The sequence below is a fragment of the Myotis yumanensis genome, unplaced genomic scaffold, assembly GCF_028538775.1.
Source record: "Myotis yumanensis isolate MYYU_CA2020_CCGP unplaced genomic scaffold, mMyoYum1.0.hap1 SCAF_13, whole genome shotgun sequence".
Lineage (NCBI taxonomy): Eukaryota > Metazoa > Chordata > Mammalia > Chiroptera > Vespertilionidae > Myotis > Myotis yumanensis.
Window position 1 is genome coordinate 27,880,761 of NW_027223764.1, and position 22,469 is coordinate 27,903,229.

Genomic DNA, 22,469 nt, shown 5'->3' on the forward strand with positions numbered 1-22,469 from the left:
ATTAGACCAGGCCAACCATATTTAGTCTTTCCTATGCTCTTCAGCATCTCCGTCTTGCAGAGTAAGTGCACGTGTAAGGTTCAAGATTCAAGATACTCCCCTTAGACTGGGGTGGTGACATGAATAGCCACTGACCACCACCCTGCTCCCTGCCGGCTACCTGCAGTGTCCTGCCCTGTGGGAGCTCTCATTGAGGTGTGCAGGGAACCTTCACCTCAAGGCTGATAATCTGCTCTTTGCAGAGTGTACTACTTGGATCTCGAAATCTACCAACCACATCAGAGATCTTAGGTTAGGATTCACTATAAGAAATGGATTGGGAGTATTGATGTAAAGAGAATAAACTGACTGCTTTTTCTTTGCTTTGCTTTTGCTCTTACATTAATTTGGAGTAAATCTATAATAATAAAAGCATAATATGCTAATTAGACCAGGCGTCCTTCTGGACCACCTTCCGGATGAAACCGGGGCTGCAAGGGAAGCCGGGGTCCCTGGTGCCAATGGGAAGGCAGTGTCGGCAGTCAGGGGAAGAAAGGCCTACTTTGTATGAATTTCATGCATCAGGCCTCTAGTTTAATAATATAAATCATCCAATGGGTGATCACAGTTGAGTGCCCATACTTTCAGAACTCCCAAGAGTGTCCTGAGTGGTGGAGGACATATCTTGCAGGTAACATTACCTTGCCCTATACAGCTTTCTTCACAAGAGTGCCATTAGGCTGCTGCTTTGGGGAGTCCTTGAGGGGTGGGGACCCAGCTACTTTTAAGGGAATCTTTCGGTTCTTAAATCAAGGGAGGAAAGATGTAAAAAAATAATGCCGTTTTGGGGGGTTGGGTGGGATTGGATGTGAGAAGGTAGATTACTAAAACAGCCAGGATTTATTGAGCACCTACTGTGTGCCTATACTATACTAGGCACTTGATAACTCTTCATCTCATTTAATTCTACGACGTAGATGGTGTTATCGTATTTGTATGCAGAAGGAAACTGGTTTGGAAGGGTTGTTAACTTTCCCAAAGTCATAGGTGGAGTTTAAATGTAGTTTAGCTTCTACTTTGAAACTAGTTAAGACTAACCTGCTCTTTCCTATCTGGTTCTAAAGTATCACTCCTTCCGCAATCTTGATTTTTTTTTTTTACTTCCTCTTTATGTATTCTTGAACTGCTGCCTTGTAAGTAGGTGAACATAGATACTCTGAAATGCAAACATCCTAGAGAAGAGAAACTTATCCTATAGTGTGAGCTGACCTTTACCTTGCTTTGCACAACTCCTAGCTGAACTTGAGACAGCGGGGAAATGTGAGGGCAGAGGAGAAAAGGCAGTGTTTACTGGAGGGTGGGGCTCAGAGCCCCACTCTGTGGAGCTTAAAGATGTGCAGACTCGGAGGAGCATCACGGCAAACTCCCCCCCTTTCATTTTTGTTCAAGTTCTTTATCAAGGAAAAACGAAAATACATGGGAAGGTGCAGGCCTTGGTTTAATTCCTTAGAGAAAGTCCTGTCGGGTACAGTTGAGAGCTGTAGTTAGATGATTAATCAGTTAATGGGAAATAAAAAGTGATACATACTCACCACAACCATCTTATTAAATGTAGAGATATTGATGCTCGGAATTGGTCAGTCTTTTGTGCAGTCAGGAATGTGCGTCCCCTGATTTACTTTCCATTGTGTCTTTCTCTCGTGCAAACCCTACTCAGAACACGTCATCCACAATGTCCAGTCTTTATTTCTTTAAAATGGTGCCAGAACATCAGACTTTCATAGAAGCCGAATACTGACTTCATTTAGATTTTAAGTCACATTTTCCTTTCAAAATATTAACATCATCTCCATAGCTAATAATATTAGCTATTCACCTGTGTCAACTGTTTCTAAAGCATTCGATTTAGTTTTATAGAAACAACATTTTTTCATGACTCAAATTTCATTGATTTACCTAACTTTTAATTAAATGACATAACAACAGAAACAAGTGCAACCTATAGAAACATGTTGGGAAGCAACTGTAACTAAGTCTTGACCCTAGCCAGGTGGTTCAGTTGGTTGGCACATCATCCCATACACCAAAAGGTTTTGGGTTCAATTCCTGGTCAAGGCACATACTGAGGTTTCGGGTTCAATCTCTGGTTAGGGTGCATACTAGAGGCAACCAATAGATGTTTCTCTCTCTCTCCCTTCCTCTCTAAAAAGAAAATCAATGAAAACATATCCTCAGGTAAGGATTTAAAATAATAATCATCATCATCATCATCATCTATATAATAAAAGCCTAAGCGACCGTTATGGCAGGAAGACCAGAAAGACCGGTTGCTATGATGCGCACTGACCAACAGGGGGCAAGATGCTCAATGCAGGAGCTGCCCCCTGGTGGTCAGTGCGCTCCCACAGGGGGAGTGCCACTCAGAAGCCAGGCTCACGGCTGGTGAACACAGCGGTGGTGGCGGGAGCCTCTCCCGCCTCTGTGGCAGTGCTAAGGAGCAGCAAGCCGAGCGGTAAGGAGCAGTGAGCAGGCGGGCAGTAAGGAGAGAGGTGTCCCAGACTGTGAGAGGGATGTCCGACTGCTAGCTTAGGCCCGCTCCTGGTGGACATCCCCCAAAGGGTCCCGGACTGCCAGAGGGCGCAGGCTGGGCTGAGGGACACCCCCACCACCACCCCGCCAGTGCATGAATTTTGTGCACTGGGCCTCTAGTAATAATAATAATAAGTCTTGGTAAGAATTGCACACTGACCAGTGGGAACAGAGTTATCAGGCTTATACCAGTGACGGTGTGAGGTTGCTTAGCCTCCACATGCCTCAGTATGTTGTGAGGGAAAAATTAATCCAGTTGGAGACTGATTAAGAATATTTCATCTGTGCTGCAATGTTATACCTGCTGCTTAGTGGTTTAAGGAGCTATTTATCACAGGTATCCCAGGGCCCCACCAACTTATTTAACCTGATTTTTATGTGGATAGTACCTGGAATTGTAAATATTCAGTATACTCATCATAACAGCAACCCATGAAGGTGTTTCTTTGGGATTCTAATAAAAAAGTAGCTGTGTGGCTAGAGAGAACAGGGCCTGGGTTTTGCCATCACCTCATGGTTTTATATCTCTGGATATTTCTGGATAAAAGTGTCAGCTTATTAGTTACACATGAGACAAAACTCCCAGCTCACTCAAGTGCCACCAGAGAGCTTCTGCCAAGCTCTTCCTGTTATGTAAAAGCTAAAAGGAATCCATGCAGATTACAACACTATTCTGTATGTGATGATTCGTTCATAAAGTATAATTAGTCTGTGTAGTACAGTGATTTGTTAATTTGGTTCAGAACTTGACTTACTTTAAGAATCCATCATTAACTCTAGTATTTTTACTTTTAAGAGAGGCAGAAAAAATTCAAAGCAATCATTAAACAATTTGAGAAGCAAAGACCTAGAAAAAAATAATGTGGAGTGGGTTTAACAGCCTGAACATTGGGGTCATACTTGACTTGCTTTCCTGCCTCTGAAATTAAGTTAGATATGACTTAAAGCAAAATGCATTTGGCGCCTTCAAATGATATTTTATGTCTATGTTAGCAAATATGTACATACCTCTCTCCTTCCCTCTCTTTTATACAGATGGTATTATGGAATATATGTAAATAAGCTCATTCACCTTTTTCATTAACAATTAGATTTGCATTTTTTTTCTTTTTTTGTTTTTTTTAGTCCTGAAGGATGTAGATGAAACTCTTAGCACTGGTTATCTCTGAAGGATGGGGTTGAGGAAGCTCACTTGCCCTCTTTCCTTCCATCCCCCTCTCCTACCTACCTACCTACCTATCTACTATCTATTAACTTGAATGTACTTCTGCATCATTTGAATCTTTTACAAGGAGAACATATATGGCTTTTATAAAAAGGGGGAAAGTCCTTTATGAAGGAGATAGCATAAGGTAATAAGTTCACACACACACACACACACACACACACACACACACAAATTTAGCCCTTCTAATAGTTGCTTAGGGCTTGGGGCCTGGCTGTGTGGGGCTGGGCTTCTGGCTGGGAAGGGCTGAGCATGGGAGCACTCGGAGAATCCCCCAGTGATGTCTTCATTCCTTTCCTAAGTGGTTGAGGAAAGTGAAACTTGTGGAGCTTCCTCCTTTGGCACTCTGCCCCTGATGGGACTCACTCTGTTGCAGAGGATGAGCTGCACTCAAGACTTGTCTGAGTGGTACATGCGGAAGCCGCCCTGGAGCCCAGGAGACACTCCGAGCCAGGAAGGAAGGCTGTGTCCACAGCTCAGGCTCTGCAGGAAGCCTGCTCTCATCTCCCATCTCGTGAAGTCGGGGTGGGGACAGTTAGCCTGGGCCAAGGGCAGTGGAGGGCGGGAGAGCCTTGTGTTTGACCCCTAAGTGTACTCCTGAAACCAGGGAAGGAGGAGAGAAGAATTAGTCAATGATAACGGTCCTTGTGGCAACAGTGCACTTCATTTTAAGGAACTGAAAACACATTCCAAAATCTTCTGTCAGCTTTACCCCATGGTAAAGGGAAATAATGGCATCTCCACTTGAAGGCATTCCACTCGTTGGTGAAACACAGGCCTTGGACCCAATCATTGGAGCTCCACTCCAGTCCTGACCTTGAGTGCCTGACCTCACTCCTGGGGCCTGCATCCTCGTCTGTCATAGGGACTCACACTTAGCAATGTTAGCTATTTTCATCTTCCTCCTTGCTAAGAGGAGGAGCAGGAAAATGAGAAGCAAGGAGGTGACAGACCTTCCACCTTCCACGTCATGCAGAAGTGTGTTGAGAAAAGACCTTGGACTCTTGATCCTGCTTGGTTTTCTGCTTCAACTGCTTTTTGAAAAGCCAGTGGTTTTCAAGGTAATTGAGAAGTCACTGGCCAGTGCTCCTCATCTTGGCCTCGTCTCTGTCAGGTTGTTACGTGCATTTTATTTGAACTTTGTGGCACATAGGTTCCCTCCTACCTTGGCATTGAGAAAACTCAAGTGGCTGTCAACTTCCTGGTCTCTAAGGTATGATGCTGTATCACATACTGATTTTCTGAGTACTTCATTGCACAGTCACGCCCCAGTGCTTTTATGATGGACATCTGAGCTGTGTGGAGTAACAGTCTGTCCTGCAATACAGTTCATCTCAGGACTCGTATGTTTATAAATAATGACGTGCCTGTCATAGAGCTGAGGCTAAATCCACAGAGGCTGTGCTGCCATCGTTAGGTTTATAACTCTCCATGTGTTTCCTTCTCAGTAAGAAGCTATTGCACAGTTGTTTATGATCCGGAAGTTAATAATCTGCTTCTAAAGACTGACCTTTGTTATTCAGATTTGCATGTAGTAGGTGTGCCCAGAAAACAAGTTGCTGTTTGCCAATATATTGCATCAGCCAGCACACCAGGGTGCTATTTTTAATAGTATGTGATTCCTGTCGCCATTTGATAAAACTAGAAGCTTATAAAACGAAGCCCAGTTTCACAAGACCAGAACTATTTCAGGGATTGGTTTTGAGAGGAACTGTAGCTTAGATCTGTCTGCTAAATTTAGTCTGTCACTTGCCAGGGTCTCTCCACTCAGTGTCTGCTGATAATAGAGGATGGGGGCGTGGTATTTAGTGGGGTGGGGAGATGGAATGTGTTTGTGTCCTTTAAAACATGCTATGCCTTTTACTAACTTTTCACAACTTAGGTAATTTTACATAGTATCAACTATCATTGATGAATTAATTGCAAGGGTCTAATTTTGTTGCATTAGTTATAGTTAGGGAAGTCAGAATAAAGCTTATTAAAAGTTTTATATAAAGAAAGGATAAATATTTACAGTGATTGTCTTAGGGTTAGTCCTTCTGGTGAATGGTGTGCTCTTTCTTTAATTGTAGGCTTTTGTATTTCTTTGAGTTCCTGCATCCTAGACATGATCTTATTTACTAGTAGGTGAAATGTCAGGATAGTTCAGATATTACTGTATGTTTGCCAGAAAAACTCTGGTAATGGTCATGTTGCAAGTGTTTCAAGTATAGGAAGAAAGAACATCAATTGATGGTCTGGGGTTCTTGTAGTTCTATGACCTAGTTGTGCTGCTTAGGCTTGGGATCTCTGGTGAAATCCTTCATAGCTAGGGAAAGGGGCTGGGATGGATGACTATGTAATTTCATAAACTTTCTGCTGCCCCCTGGTGGTATTCTACCTTAATCCAAAGCTAGAGCTGTAGTCCGTTTACAACCTGAGCCTGTGCTCCAGTGTTGGCCACCTTCTGGTGGCAGCTGGGCCCTGAAAGTTTGGGAAATTAAGAGATAGAACCAAGAAGTCATGATCAGGGGTGACTGGAGAGAAGTTGATGAATTGATAGGTGTTCATTTTTAAGAATCATCATAATTGGTGTCAGAAAAAAATGTTTAATGCATCTTTCTTGAGTGTGGAGATAAAGGTAGGGGAGACCTACACTTATCTTCCTTGAAGTCCTTGATTCTGTTTACCTCCTGGAGACCAGAAGAAGGGATTCCGGGGAAGGAGACAGAGGGAGCCATTTATGAGAGAACAGGGACGGTGCCTTCCGGGCAAGGACTGCCCAAAGGATGCACACTGAGTGCCATCAATTTAGAATTTTCAGTGGAGTGAAGGCCTGGGAGGGTGGGGAGGGGCTGGGAGGAGGGGGCAAAGGGGGTGGGTGGGAAATACCTGTAATGCTATCAACAATAAAAAACATATTACAAATATTTTTCCTTTGTATACTCTCTGGTATGAAAATAGTTTAAACTCGTCCAGCTATGAAAGTTAAGTATTAGAATTTTATTTTGGGAGATAGACTTGAACTTGATTCCTCCTATTTGGCAAGGCTGTGAGTGGTTGCTAATTTTAAAGCATGGTGTTAATCCCCAGGGTCATGTTTCTTAAAGTAGCTTTCCTCTACCTCAGTGAGTTAAATTTATTTTTATAAGTTTCAGTTTAGAAGAAATTTGGTAGCTTATCCCTCACAGAAGTGGAAAAGCTTTGTTACCCAGCTAAATGGGTATTTCTTATCCTCAGTGGACTGCAAAAAATTATTTCACTGTAGAGAAGATTTTTAATATGTTATATTAATCAAAAAACTTTTCTTTTTAAGCCTGCTAGTAACACTAGGCAGTCCTCCATTTAAACATCAAAGGTATATTTTAGTTAGTTGTATCTTATTGTTATGTGTGGTGATTGGGGCCCCAATAAGTCTTCCAAAGTCCGTACATTATTAAGAGTGGTCACACTTCTGTGTAAAATAATCATCATAAATATAACTAAACATTTCTTACTACTTATGGGTAGCAGAAGCATTCTGGGAGAAAAGTGGTTTAGAAACTGAAATTATAAATCTTCTAGGATATTATAATGGCATATGAAACAAGGGAAATATACTTGAAATCTGAATTGCCTTTGAAAATCTGGGGGAAATGGTTACTGTATTTAAAATGTATTTAAATGTTATGGCACTGTTATTCTCATCATATATACGGTATTAAAGAGGCATTGCCTAGTACAGTAGTGTGACTGAAAATGCAATCAAAATTTTACTCTGGGATACTGTAGAGAGAAATATTTTTCCTCTACCCATCTGGCTTAAATTAGACTGACAAAAGATAGATTAACAGAGAAAAGCAAACAGGTCTATTAACACCTGTGGATCATACACGTGGGAGCACTAAGTAATGATGGTAAGAACTTGGGCTTATATAGATTCTTAACAAACAATAAGTCTTTAGAGAACTGACAAGACAAAGGAAAAGGACTTCAAGCTTCTAGGGGCAGTAAATGTGGGAAGGCAAATACATGGGGAAACTAATGGCGGAAAAAGGCCACTTGTAGAAAGGTTTGTTAGATTTCTCTGATGCTAGCTCTAGGCTGGTAAGAGTCTAACATTGTCGTTGTCCCCAGTGATTAACTGCTGTCCTTCCTGGTAGAGAGGGGAAAGGGGATACTTTTACAAACTGATGACCTGCTTTTAGGTAACTAGAGGGCAGAGCAGTTTTCTTGTGTTTGCTTCTTCTCAATGCCTTCAGTTCAAAATAATCCTTATGCCCGAGGGGCATATTTTGCACCCTTGAATACCAAGAACACTATCTTTGAGCTTTAAGTCCCCAGTGGCTCTTCTGGTCAGGGGCAGAAATACCAGTAAGGAAGTTCAGGAATGGAGATTGCAAGCTGTGGCCAGGGTAAGACTTAAGAGGAAAACATATCCAAGGTGGTGAAAGCAGTTGGGAGCTAGAACATTCTTTGAGATTTCTTTTTCCCATTTCCTTTAAAATAATTAATACAGAATAATAATAACAAATGTATTTTGTCTTTTAGCCATTGTTCTTGGGCACTTGAGCCCTTTCAGTCCAGCAGTTCATGTCCGAGTTCTGAGAAATTTTTGTGAATGAGTTTTTAGATTACAACTTCCCTCTTTGTTTTTCCTGTGCCCTTTCTTGAGTTCCTACCATTCACATATTGAGCATCCTAGATTACTTTCTTAATAATTTTACCTTTCTCTCTATTTTCCATTTTTCTGTCTTGTTCTACTTTCTGATTTTTTAACTTTACTTTCTGTTGTGTCTAGTGAAGTTTTATATTTCCAAGCATGAATTTCCAAGAGCTTTCTTTGAAATTCTCTGAAATGTTTTGGTACCATTTTGTTCTTGCTGGATATGACTTTGAGAATGTGAATTGTTTTTTGCTTTGTTTTTTAACATTATCATTTCCCCACTTAATCTATTTCTTCTAAGTTATTTTTTTTTTGTTTTAATCGCTGGCGATCATACTTAATAGAATTTCTTCACATGTCTGTTGATTTTTAGCTATCTATTCATATGTTAAAGGAACCACTAAAAATGATGTTTGGAAGTGTTTGGCTTGAGTGGAGGTTGTTTATATGATTTCAGTATTAGACAGTCAGTGTTCTTACGTCTTTTCTCTTAAAATATCTGGGGTTCCCAGTAAAAATGTACCTGGTCACCTACCAGGAAGTTTTCATCCAGTATTCTACGCGTCTACTAAGGTAAAGGGCAAGGCAGATCCAATTTAACATCTATTTGCAATTTTTACGTACTTCCTTGTTTTTTTTTGTACAATTCTCCTGCTTTCAACTGTGTGGTGTCTCTTAGCCCAGACTCCCCACTTCCTTTTTATGGAAAGTAAACTTCAGTCTTCTCTGGTGTGGGGGAGAGGCAGTTGTCACCATGCAAAGTGAGAACCTGGAGGTAACTTCTTTCAACCAGTCATGCTATTCTGAGTGCCACCTTCACTTCATTTTGTAAGGTACCTGTGCCACCAATTCCTCATCCTTTTACGGCTTCTGTTAACCAAATCAGATCACTTCTCACCTTTCCTTTTTGCTGTCGGGGTTGTTTTGTTGGGTCTGCTAAATTAGTAACTAGTTTATCCTCTTCCCTACTTTCTGAATTGAGTTGCTGCTGACTCCTCTTCTTGATTTGCTTTGTCTTTTTTTTTTTTTTTAAACCCCTGTACTATCATTTTAAGGGAGTTTTAAGAGGCAGTGGAAACTAACGCATATGTTCAGTTAGACATCTTTTTTGAAGTCTGATTCATCTTGTGATTGACTGGATTCAGTTTTTTTCTCTCTTCCCTTTTCTTCCACCACCATACCCTGCCTCTGAAAAGAATATATGGGGTGTTAGATTGTTTGAATTTTTGAGGTTTGAAAAAAAACCTGTCAGTTGCCTTTACATTTACACACTTTATATTTTTACCCATTTTCTCTTCCTTCTTGACCTCTCTTTAACCTTTCACTTTCTCACCTTTCCTCCTGAGATATCAGTAGCTTACTGGCCCAGGAGAGAACCTAGGATTTTCCTGTACCTTATTTAAACACACCTATCCTCTTTTATTTTTTTAATCATATCTTTTTTCTTTCATTATGGTTTCAATTATTTTTTCTTTTACCTCTTTAATATATTCACTCCACAGACTCTTTAAGCTTACTTTATTTTCTCATGCTCGTGATTTGGTAAACTTCCTGTTGGTCACACCTGCCAGGTCTACCTCATGGTGGATTATTTCCTCATGTGACCTGTAATTTTCAGTTGTTTACTTGTCCTCAGCAGAGGTTGCTTTTCCCCTGGGAGTCCTGTGAACTCTTGCTGTTGAAGGGTCTCTAAGGGACTGTTTTTGCGTTTACTTCTCTTTTGTATTTGCATTATTTGGCTTGGAAATCCCACACCATGCAGGCATTGTAAATTTGGAGTCTTCGTGATCATGTGCTAATTTCATGGATCCAATTTTTGTAGTTGGATTTTAAGAGTCTTGGTTCCAGTTCCCTGCCTTGATCTGGCCTCAGGCCATGTTTTCTGTTCAGGCTGAGGTTTGTGTGTGTGTGTGTTTTTCTCCTTTATTGATTAAGGTGTTACTAATGTGTCCTTACCCCTCCATGGCTCCCCCACAGGCTTAGGCTCTAAAACCCTACCCCCTGGCTGCTGGGGTCCAAGGCTGGTTACCTCTCCCGGTTGCATGTGTTATTAGCTTGCATCTTTTCCACGCTGGCTTTGAGATTCCTCTTCTTTGGATACATGGGAAGTTCCCTATCTATATTTTGAAATGGATTGTGGTATTAAAAATTCAGCTGTTATACTTAGGTAGATTTTTATATGCTTAATGTACAGAAAAGATATACATCATTGAGGCCATCTTATAGAACCAGGAGCCATCTCATTTATTCATGCATTCTCATTTATTCCTGTGTTCCACAAACGTCTATTTAATGTGTACTGTGTCTTAGGCGCTCTAGATTCCAACACAAATGAAACTATGCTTTAAAGGTGATAGTGTTATAATGTACCCCACGAATCACAGAAGGACGCCCCAAGAAGTCGAATTAAAGAGTCACATTTATTGCAATCCGGGACTATGAGGGGCCATTTTGCTTTCCCAAATCTCATAGTCCTAAGATGGTGGCAAAGCCAGACTTATACAGGCAAAGATCACAGAGGTATTGATTACATCTCAAGGTTTGGAATGAGGAACCTGGTTTGCAAAAAAGCAGTTTACAGAAGCAGAAGCAGCATGTTAATTATAGTTTTGGGTCTCCGGGTCACTGAATTGACAGAAACACATTATCTAGAGCCCTCAGGTCTGGAATGAGGAACCTGGGTTAAACTTAGGCATGTTATCTAAATTACAGTTTTGGGTCTCTGGAACACTGAGTCAACAAGGATACGTTAACTGGAGCCCTCTGACCTTGGGATAACTGTGCTGTCCTTCCCAGGTAAAGGAAAATGTGCTTTCTAAGACCAGTATGACCACAACAAATGGGATTTCACATTACAATTAATAGGGTATTTAATTGAATGGGATGATTTATATAATTCAGAAAATTGAAATAACTTTTCTATTGTTAAACAAAGCAAAATAAGTACAGAAGCCAAACAGCAGGGTTAAAGTTAAACTATAGTTTCTACCTGAGATGATTGCTACTGTTAACGTAAAAAAACTATTGAAACCTGTAAAGAATTTTTGTGAGTTTATTTGAGCCAAACTGTCGACATATGCCGGGAAGCAGAACCTCAACGAATTGAGATAGTGCTCCGGAGAATGGCAGGGTTACATTTGTATTTATACATTTCAATCAAAGTAGGAACATAGGTGGGTTACATGAAATTCATTGGTGATAGATTAAGGAGGAGGGATAAAGCAAAGCAGGGAAACCCATGGGATTGGATAAAAAGTAAAATGATGGACACATACTTAGGTGGGTGCAGGAACAATTAACATGATGATAAAAGAATTTGTGGTATCTGTCCTGGGACCCAGCACACCTGGTTGTGCCCCAGGGGCTCCAGGTAAAGGGAAGTCACAAGTTACCCAGACATTTCAAGGGTATGTTATCATAGATGCAAAAAGACAGACAGGCTCAGTTAAGGTAAAGGTTGACCTTGTCAGTGAAGATACTGGCCCAGGACGTAACTGCCCACCATAACTGCTTTTAGTTAAAGTTTAATTTCAGACCATTCTTGTGGTTACTTTAGGTCTCCGAGTCTGCAAGACTGCCATGCAGGCCTCCCCTGAGCTTGTCAGGTCAGCATGTGGCCCCTTTTGTCCACACTACCATATTCAATAGTCCAAAAGAACAGAAATATGAGGTGGGAATTCAGATACTGTCCAGAGAGCTGTGGGAGCCACCAGAGGTCTTAAGCATCAAGTGAGGATCCATCCGCTAGCAGTATGCAGGTGAGCCAGACTAGAGGCAGAGACTGAAGCAAACCAAATGGGGACAGAAAAACAGGAGCAGATTTGAGAGCACCTTGACGGTGGAATCTCCAGGAATTCACGGTCAATTAGATATAGTGGATGAGGGAGCGAGAGAGTCACAAAAGTGGCAGTCCCATGGGCCAGATTCAGTTTGCATGGTTTTTGTCTGTCTTTGCCATTAAAAAACTTAAATTTAAATTGCATTGGGCATGGCTTGTCTTATTCGGTTTGCACAGTTCTCACTATTCCCTGTTCTCTGTGACCCAGCTGGAAGTCTCTTGCCTGGTCCCTCAAGGCTGGTCCCTGAAGGCGGCTGAAGCTGAGAGCCTGGTGCAGTGACTTCCCTAGACAGCCTTTTTATTATGCCTGCTTACCCTGCGGCTTGAGGGGGAGAGGCAGGATGAGGCAGGAACAAGGAATGGTGGGGCAGGGTGACCTCATTGCTCTCCTCTGATGCTGGCTCTGTCGCTATCCCTAATCTCCAGCCTCCACTCCCATCCCGAACCCCAGTCTCTTGACTGATCCCTATTGGATTTTCTGCAGGATAGAGGAAAAGAGGATCTGTTTTGTTTTTTCTCCAGTAGATGCTTTGAACGGCTCCTGTTGTTATGCAAGTACTCAATACCACCTTCGTGTTCTAAACCTTATTAAGCAGCCCTGTAGGAATGCGGGATTACTTTAACTTTACAGATGAGTAAACTGAGGCAGTTTAAGTAGGCCAGTCTGCCAGTATGCTTTTAGAATACTGTATTGAAGTTTCTTAGAAACAGAGAGAGGAGCCCTACCTGGTTTGGCTCAGTGGATGCAGCGTTGGCCTGTGAACTGAAGGGTCATGGGTTTGATTCCCAGTCAAGGGCACATACTTCGGTTGCAGCCCCGTCCAGGGTGCATGCAGGAGGCAGCCAATCGCTGTGTCTCTCACACATCGATGTTTCACTATCTGTCTCCCCCTCTCCTTTCCACACTCTCTAAAAATCAGTGGAAAAATGTCCTCAGGTGAGGATAAACAACAACAAAGCCAGAGGATGGTAAAGCATGGCCTCATCCTTTTTTAAAGCCATTTGACTTTTTTATTCTCCCCGATATACTTGAATGATGGATTCAGAAGTACACACCGTCTTTTTATTCCAGCGGAACAAGCATAAAGTAGAAGGATTGTAGTTCTCATGTTGAAAGAGCAGACTGGGAAGAAAGGAAGAGAATGGAGTGGAATGTAATAGAGATAGAGAGCCCTTTCCCAGACTTCTTGGGGCAGATGAGATCACCGCTGTGCACATCAGCTTCAGCTGGGCTTGAAAGCCTACGATTTTGCAAACATTGATTATGTGCTGACGTTCTTGAGTGCTGCCAGAGTGAGACCGTGTCCAAGGCCTGCAGATTAAATAGATGATATTAAAATGGACCCGCTGGTTTCCGACTTAGGAAGGGAGTTAATCACTTGAGTGGAAATAGATCATCTTCAGAGTTTCAGTAATCGGGTTCTAGGAATGAACCCCCAGGGGACAGCTATAGTTGTCTGGGAGCTACACAGACTTTTCCTTATTGCAGTGTCAACAAGGCAGCGTTTTCAAATGGTCTCTTACATTTGGCAGTAAGCTGGACACATGGATATTGAAGAAAATGTAGATGATAGAACAGTTGTGATTCTGACGGTTTGTTGCTGTTTTCTCTGTGGAAAGATGGAAAATATCTGAGCCTGGAATTTCTTTATGCACTTAGTTAAGTTCAGAGTTTCAGTTCTATGGTTGTTGGTGGTTTGGCTAGTCTCCCGGGACTATTATGTTCTGGGAGGATCTGGGAACCTAATTATACATAGGAGGCAAAGGTTCGCCTTATTTAGACAAATCTGCAAGCCCATTTCATATTTTTCAAAAAAACTAATGTAGGAAGCATCTATTTTTAATTTTATAATGCAGCCTCCATGTTTAAAAACACAATAGGCTTAAAAGAAAACCCTTTCCTAAACACAACTAATAATAGAAAATAAAATAAAATAAAACACAACTAATAAGTACTTTATCAGAGAATTAGGAAATACTGAAAAAAGCAGGAAATTATTTTATCACTTTATCACCCAAAGTAACAGAAGTTGATATACACCTTCTATACTTTTTCTATGGATATTTATAAATAATGTGTGTGTTTACAAAAATGGTATCATTCTCTTTTGCAATCTCTATCCAGTCTCTGGTGGAGGCTTACTTTCTGTTGTAATGATGTATTTAACCAATTCTCACAGAACTTTCTAATTTTTTACCACAATAAATGATTCTTTGAGTTGTCTGTTTACTAAATATTTACATTACATTACAGAATGACTCAAAACGAGGCTCAGCGTTTGGGAAACAGAATTAGCTAGTCTTGCTGATGGTGGGACTCTATGAAATACATGAAATAGTTTTGTATTTCCTGCTGTCAGAGAACAACTAGAATCATGATTTATGGTTTAGAGTTGATATGGCTGGTTTCTTGTCAACATGTCGTATCTACTAATTTTGTCATTAAAAAATCATCTTTTTCTCTGGAGAATTGAGGGCTACCACATTGGAATGGGTCATTTTGAGAGAGGAGCATAAAAAGGGAGGCTGTTAGGAAAGTTATAGGACAACTGCTGAGAAAGAATGTATTCCAGATATTTTGAAATCTAAGTATCAGGCATCATTAAATGAACAAGGCGTGGTGGAGATGAAAAGATGTTATCACATGAGGATTTTCTAACAGCCCATAATGTACCGAAAGGCAAATATGTACACTTCAGCATGGCCTTCTTCCTCGTGGCTAAGCAAAATAGGTCAGCGTATAGTTAGTTCAAGGAGCTGTTTTATAAGGACTGGTTTTATTTGCTAGCCAGACTTTGTAGAATTGTGAGCACTGCATGTAATAACGACTTAAAATAAAGGATGATTTAAAGGTTAAAGTAATCTTCTAAAATTTCCCCCACTGCAGATTGAAGTAAATATGTAGGTCCTTCAGCTGAGACTGTGTGGTTATTATTCTAGCCATTTTTTTCTTCAAACAAATATAGTTTTATGAATTCTACCTACTTAACTCTTTAAATGCTAAATAACAAAAAAAACACCAAACCCACAGCTAATTAAATTGGTTTGGAGAAAAGCATTCAGCAGCTATCCAAATTGAGTTAGAGAAGAATTAAACAGCCACCTCATGAGTATTTCAATGGACTACATTGCTTTAACAGGTCTGTGAGGTTATTACTGACTTTTATGGAAAGTTCTAGTAGATGTAAAGACCTTTATCTGGACTTGAAGCATTTGCAAAAAGGCAGATCGTCTGTTTCATAATAACATAGTATCACTTCTTGATTTCCATTGCTCTTTCAAGGTACCCACATGTAGTTATTTTGTTATTTTTCCTCATCACCATTTATCCCCCATATACCCTCTTCCACCTTTACCCACTCCTTCTCCACCAAAGTCACCACACTGTTGTCTATGTCCATTAGTTCTTTTTTCTTTTTGTCCAGTTCTCATACACACACACACACACACACACACACACACACACACCATCTCCACCACCAGAGCTGTCTGCCTGCTCTGTGTGAGACTGTCTCTGTTTTGCTTATTAGTTTGTATTAAATTCCACATATGAATGAAATCATATGGCACTTGTCTTTCCCTGACTGGCTTATTTCACTTACCATGATCCATAATATTCTCCAGGTCCATCCATCCAGTCTCAAAGGGTACTATTTTCTTCCTTTTTACTGCTGAGTAGTATTCCATTGTGTAAATGTACTATAGCTGTTTTATCCACTCATCTACTGAAGGACATATGGGCTGCTTCCAAATCTTGGCTATCCTGTGTAACGCTGCAATGAACATAGGGGTGCATATATTCTTTTAAATTAATGTTTCAGGTTCCTTTGGATAAATTCCCAGAAGTGGAATTGCTGGATCATAGGGCAGTTTCATTTTTAATTTTTTGAGGTAACTCTATACTTCCTTCCACAATGGCTGTACCAATCTGCATTCCCACCAACAGTGCACAAGGGTTCCCTTTTCTCCACATCCTCACCAACACTTGTTGTTTGTTGATTTATAGATGATAGCCATTCTGACAGGTGTGAGGTGATATCTCATTGTGGTTTTCATTTACATTTCTCTGATTAGTGATGTTGAGCATCTTTTATGTCTATTGGGCATCTGTTTGTTTTCTTTGGAGAAGTGTCTATTCAGGCCCTTTGCCCATTTTTTAATTGGATTGTTTGTTTTCTTTGATGTTGATTATTATAAGTTTGGATATTAACCCCTTATCTGATGTATTGGTGTATATGTTCTCCCATTCAGTGGGTTGTCTTTTCATTTTGTTGATGGTTTCCTTTGCTGTGCAAAAACTTTTTCGTTTGATGTAGTCCCATTTGTTTATTTTTTTCTTTTGTTTCATTTGCCTGAGGAGATAGATTAGAAAAAAGGTTGCTACAAGAAATGACCGAGATATTACTGCCTATGTTTTCTTCTAGGATCTTTAATCCATTTTTAGTTTATTCTTGTGTGTAGTGTAGTTTCTTCCTTTCTACTTCCTTTTTTTTTTTTTTTTGCATGTATCTGTCCAATTTTCCCACCATCATTTATTGAATAGACTATTTATTTTTAGTCCCCTGTATCTTTTTGCCTGCTTTGTTAAATATGTATTGACTGTAAAGGGGTGGGTTTATTTCTGGGCTCTCTACTCAGTTCCATTGATTTATATGTCTGTTTTTATGTTAATACCATGCTGTTTTGATTGCTGTGGCCTTGTAGTATAGTTTGATATCAGGTAGCATGATTCCTCCAACTTTGTTCTTCTTTCTCAAGATTGCTGTTGCTATTTGGGGTCTTTTGTGGTTCCTTATAAATTTTTGGAATATTTATTTTAGTTCTGTGAAATATGTCATTGGTATCTTGATAGGAATTGCAGTGAATCTATAGAGAGCTTTGGGTAGTATGGACTTTTAATGATGTTAATTCTTTCTATCCATAAACACAGTATATGCTTTCACTTATTTGTATCTTCTTCAATTTCTTTCTTCAGTGTTTTACAATTTTCCAAATACAGATTTTTTATATCCTTGGTTAAATTTATTCCTAGGTATTTTATTCTTCTTTTTGAAGCAATTGTGAATGGAGTTGTTGTTTTAGTTTTCCATTCTGATAGTTCATTATAGGTGTATAAAAAATGCAATTGATTTCTGGATTTTTATTTTGTATCCTGCTACTTTACTGAATTCATTTATCAGTTCTAGTAGTTTTTTCTCTTTTAAACACACTTTTATTGATTTCAGAGAGGAAGGAAGAGGGAGAGAGAGAGAGAGAGAGGAACCTCAATAATAAGAGAGAATCATTGCTCGTCAGCCTCCAGCACGCTACCTACTGGGGATTGAGCCCACAACCCCGGCTATATCCCCTGACCTAGAATAGAGCTTTGACCTCCTGCTGTATAGGTAAATGCTCAACCACTGAGCAGCACTGGCTGGGCTCTAGTAGTTTTTTGAGGACTTTTTAGGGTTCTCTACATACAATATCATGTCTAATGCAAATAATGACAGTTTTACTTCTTCTTTTCTAATTTGGCTGCCTTTTATTTCTTCTTCCTGTCTGATTCCTGTGGCTAGGACTTCCAGTACTATGTTGAATAAGAGTAATAAAAGTGGATATCTCTGTCTTATTTTGATCTTAAGGGAAACGCTTGTAGTTTTTGCCCATTGAGTATGATGTTGGCTGTGGGTTTGTATAATATATGGCCTTTATTACGTTATGTTCCCTCCATTCCCACTTTGCTGAGAGTTTTTATCATAAACGGGTGCTGGATTTTATCAAATGTTTTTCCTGCATCCATTTATATGATCATAAAGGTTTTTATCCTTCATTTTGTTTATGTGGTATATCACATTTATTATTTTGCAGATATTGTACCAACCTTGCATCCTTAGAATAAATCCCACTCGATTGTGGTGAATGATCTTTTTAATATATTGCAGGCTCCGATTTGCTAATATTTTGTTGTATATTTTAGCATCTATGTTCATCAGGGATATTAGCTTATAATTTTCTTTCTTTGTCGTATCTTTATCTGGTTTTGGAATTAGGATCATGCTGGCCTCATAAAATGAGCTTGGGAGTTTTCTGTTGTTTTTAGAGATTTGATGCATGAAGCAGAAAGTTTAGTTGACTGTATGCTTATAAGACTAACTATGCATGCTCTACTTCCTTCTTTCATTTGCCATTATCAGCATTTAAAAACATCTGGAACTTTCCTGTAGTTTCTTCATTGACATGCTAGCTTTGTTTGTTTAGTCTTGGGTCCATCGTGTCTTAAAAAATTAATAAAAATTCAGTTCCTAATTACATAGCACTCATTTTAAAAGTTCACTAAAGCTTTCAAAGAAGAATAAATTACAGTCATAATAATTCCTTACATTTTTATGTATTGCTTTATGTTTTCCAAAGCACTGTACAGTCTGTGTAAATTCCTTTACTAATGGAGCGAGCAGAAGAAATACATTATTCCATTATAGGAAACCGAGGCCCTGGGGTTGGAGTACAAGTTAATGACAAAGCAAGCTTTAGAACTCAGAGTTCCTGAGCGATTGCTCCATGGGCAGTTGTACTGAGCACTTCATGGTGTTCTAAATCTTGAGAACTTGTGTTCAGTGTATATTTCACATGCTAGCTTTTTGTTTACACAATGTTTTATTTCCAGACAATGCCAGATAACAAGATAATGTAATAGATTATTTTTGAGTAAAGATGAACAGATATTCATAAATGGTTTATTTAATGGTTTTGCTTGGTTGATGTTTTGTCATTACCAGGATAATTGCTATAAGTTATTTTTCTGTTTTTAGCTCTCTGGCTTTGATAATTAAGTAGTTTCTAATGTGTCATGGAATATTATCTGATGGCTTTAATAATATTAAAGAGTAAAATGTCTATTTTAAGAATTGGAGCAGAATCGTATTTATTAGCACATTTACTTTTTACTTAGTTGAAGCCAGATAGAAAGCCCTGCTGAGTTTAGAATCCGTAATGAATATGCTGTTGTTCCTGCTTTTTATCCTTTTGGGCTCCATACTTTAAAATAAAGACTTTTTAGACTATTCTTTATATGTGCTCAAATCGTTGGATATTGGCAGTGGGAGAGCATTTGGGTTTGTCTAGCCCCAGGACCAGCTCTTAAAGTGAGATTTTAGACAATTACAATCTCACTGGACTTTGTTTATGTCTAAAAATTCCAGAGAAATGAGAGTTCTGGTACCTCTTCTGTCTCTCACATTCTGTGCTATTTTATTGAAAAGCGTTTAGATACAATTTTTACTCTTCTATTGCTTCTTCCCGGTTCTGAGAAATATGTCTAATGATTTGAGCTGTGTATTTTTTTCTTTTCTTTTTCTTTCTTTTTTTTTTTTTGTTAACCCTCACCCAAGGATATATTTTTTTCCATTGGTTTTTAGAGAGAGTGGAAAGGTTGGAGAGACAGGGAGGGAGGGAGGGAGAGAGAGAGAGAGAGGAATAGAGAGAGAGAGAGAGAAACATCAACATGAGAGAGACATCAATTGATTGCCTTCACCACACAGCCTGCACTGGGTAACCCATCAGTGCACAGGCCGATGCTCCAACCATGTAGTCAAACGGGCCAGGGCAAGATCTGTGCTATTTCTTAACATTCTCCTGGCTATGGATTCTGAGTGGCTTTTCTGAATGATGGTAGTAGTAGCTGTTTTCTGAGCCCAGCCAAAGATACAGTCTTTTGGGTCTAGATGTGAAGGCACTTTGCCACAGTATGTTCTAAATTGAGTGCGTGAGTCCAGGGGCGAGTCACCATCTCACTTCTCCTTCTACAGCTGGGCTCTGGGGTCTCTAAGTCCACACCTTGTTTGCAGGGGCCTTTGAAGTGCTGTGTAGCTGTTCAAGGTTTACTTCCCTAAAGTGAGCTTTCCCCCTTTTGTACCATTTCAGCATCAGCTGCAGGAAAACAGCACGCATATCTTTATTTTCAAGCTTTGAAGTTGCTTGAAAAATATAGGGTTGTTTTCTCGTGGAATTTGGAGGGCTGTTTTTATTCTTGTATCAGAATGATTGGGCATTGAAAATGCCCTTTGGAAGTGGCAGCTTCAGTAAATATTTATGACATGTCACTATGACCCAGTTGGGCATTAGGAAGGAAGCAGGGCATTATGAAAAGAACAAGACACGTTTCTTGGAGTAACTTATATCTTTTATTCCTTTTACATGATTGGTTTGTCACAGCAGTAGCCGCCTCTGTGAAGATGCGTAGGTAGTTGGTAATACTACTTTCCAGAGCAGTGGTTCTCAACCTGTGGGTCTCGACCCCTTTGGCAGTCGAACGACCCTTTCACAGGGGTCACCTAAGACCATCCTGCATATCAGATATTTACATTACGATTCATAACAGTAGCAACATTACAGTTATGAAGTAGCAACGAAAATAATTTTATGGTTGGGTCACAACATGAGGAACTGTATCTAAAGGGCCAGAAGGTTGAGAACCACTGTTCCAGAGGAAACAGGCGTGGAGAGGTTAAAGGACCTTGTCAGGAAGGGAAGTAGCTGAGTTGGGTCTCAGCTGCTGGCTCTGTAACTCACACAGCTGGTGCTCTTTCTCCCACACCACACACACCTGAGGGTTAAATTATATCACGTGTCACAGATGTTAGTGATGCAGGAAGCCAAGCAGGGAAAAGGATGGTGAAGTGGAATGTTCTGCAAAGGGTCTGCAGAGCGGAACCTTAGAGACCAAGGGAAGAGCCTGGCCTTGCTGAAGGGGAGGAAATGGAGAACTCCAACACGAGGGACGCCTAGGCGCTCTCCTAAGGAGTGAGCAGTTTTGTTGTCCTAGTTATTATCGGGAGGCATTTACTTTCCTTGCTGTCACTGAAGAGTTCCTCTGGCTGTTGGGAACTGCCTATGGACTTGCCTTTGCAAGATCAGTGTCCTTCGTTTGGATGGAGGCTTGCAATGCCAGGAAGAGTACGTGCATGCGTGCATGCGTGTGTGTGTCTGTCTGATGGCCTAGGTTGTCTCTTACCACTTGATATTTTTTCTTTTTTAAAGATTACAGTGTTATCTCCTACGAGGAGATTATCTGACTGTTCCCCTGTCAGAGAGAAGTGAAATAACACCGTGGCATTGGTCTGATCTTTGTGGTTCTGAAGGGGTTTCCCCTCCTGGCAGACTTCCTGCATTGGACAAGGGGGAAAGCCCACGTTCATGTCCTTGGGCATGAATGTTCCGTCGAGAATTTTTCTTGAGAGTTCTTGTAGCCGCTTGCAGACGTTGAGGGTTCCTTGGCTGTTATCCTAATTCTGCTGAGGAGGATTTGGGGAGAAGCCTGGAGTCTGATGCTGGGAGATCCCTTGCCTGCAGGACCTCTGCCAGGGCGCCCACGTGGCCTGTGTGCCTTCTGGTCTCTCCAGGCAGCACTGGTGGCGGCTGCAGCTCCTGTGTAGTGCTTTCCACGTGGTCAGAGCTTCTCCTGGGTGTCCTGTTTCTCTCTGGAGACTGCCCACCTGGTTCTCCCTGACTACCCAAACCGTTTTAAAGCCCTTTCAATGTCAGTGACATTTTCCGTAGCTTTATTTTCCATTAAACCATGTGAGGAACATTTATTTCCTGAGTTATTGCGCAGATATCGATCGAGCACATTCTGAGCCCTGGGAATGTGAGACGGGGATGCTTCAGACTGAAGCTCTTCCGCAGTCACACAGGCTCCTGGGGGAGTCTAGACAGACACCACAAGGGAGTGTCAGAGGGAAGGCACACAGCACTGGGGTGGATGCTCAGGAGAGGGAACACCCAACTCTTTGCAAGGTCTGGAATGTCTTTCAGTTTTACTGCCATTTGTCTGGTTGTTATTCAGATGGGGAAATCGGGAGTGGACATACAGTCCATCACTATTCCAGAGTCAGATCTGGGGGTTCAGCAGCGGTGAGTTTGGTCTTTGAAATCAGGAGACCTGAGTTCAGGTCTTGTTTGTGCTCCATAGGGAGCGGATAGGAGTTCTTGGGGTGTGGGGCGGGAGAGCCTTAATGCAGGAGGCAACCGATTGATGTTTCTCCCTCACATCGATGTTTCTCTCTTTTTCCCTCAAATAGATAGATAGATAGATAGATAGATAGATAGATAACTGAAGCTCACCTAATGGGCTATGCATGAGAGAGGCTGAGAGTCAAACCATGGTCTGTCTTTAGCCAAAGGCCATGCTACATGAATGACAAGGCTTTGTTATAGAGCGAGGTATTTGTTTTTAACGT

General features: G+C 40.6%; 1 protein-coding gene and 1 pseudogene across 10 annotated transcripts in view; one reads left to right on the forward strand and one right to left on the reverse strand.

Moving 5' to 3' along the window:
* The window catches only part of LOC139022181 (cold shock domain-containing protein E1 pseudogene), a 120,029-nt pseudogene extending 104,087 nt beyond the window's left edge, over positions 1-15,942 (reverse strand).
* Positions 1-22,469, forward strand: part of SGMS1 (sphingomyelin synthase 1) — a 261,890-nt gene that overhangs the window by 204,384 nt on the left and 35,037 nt on the right. The window lies entirely within an intron of this gene.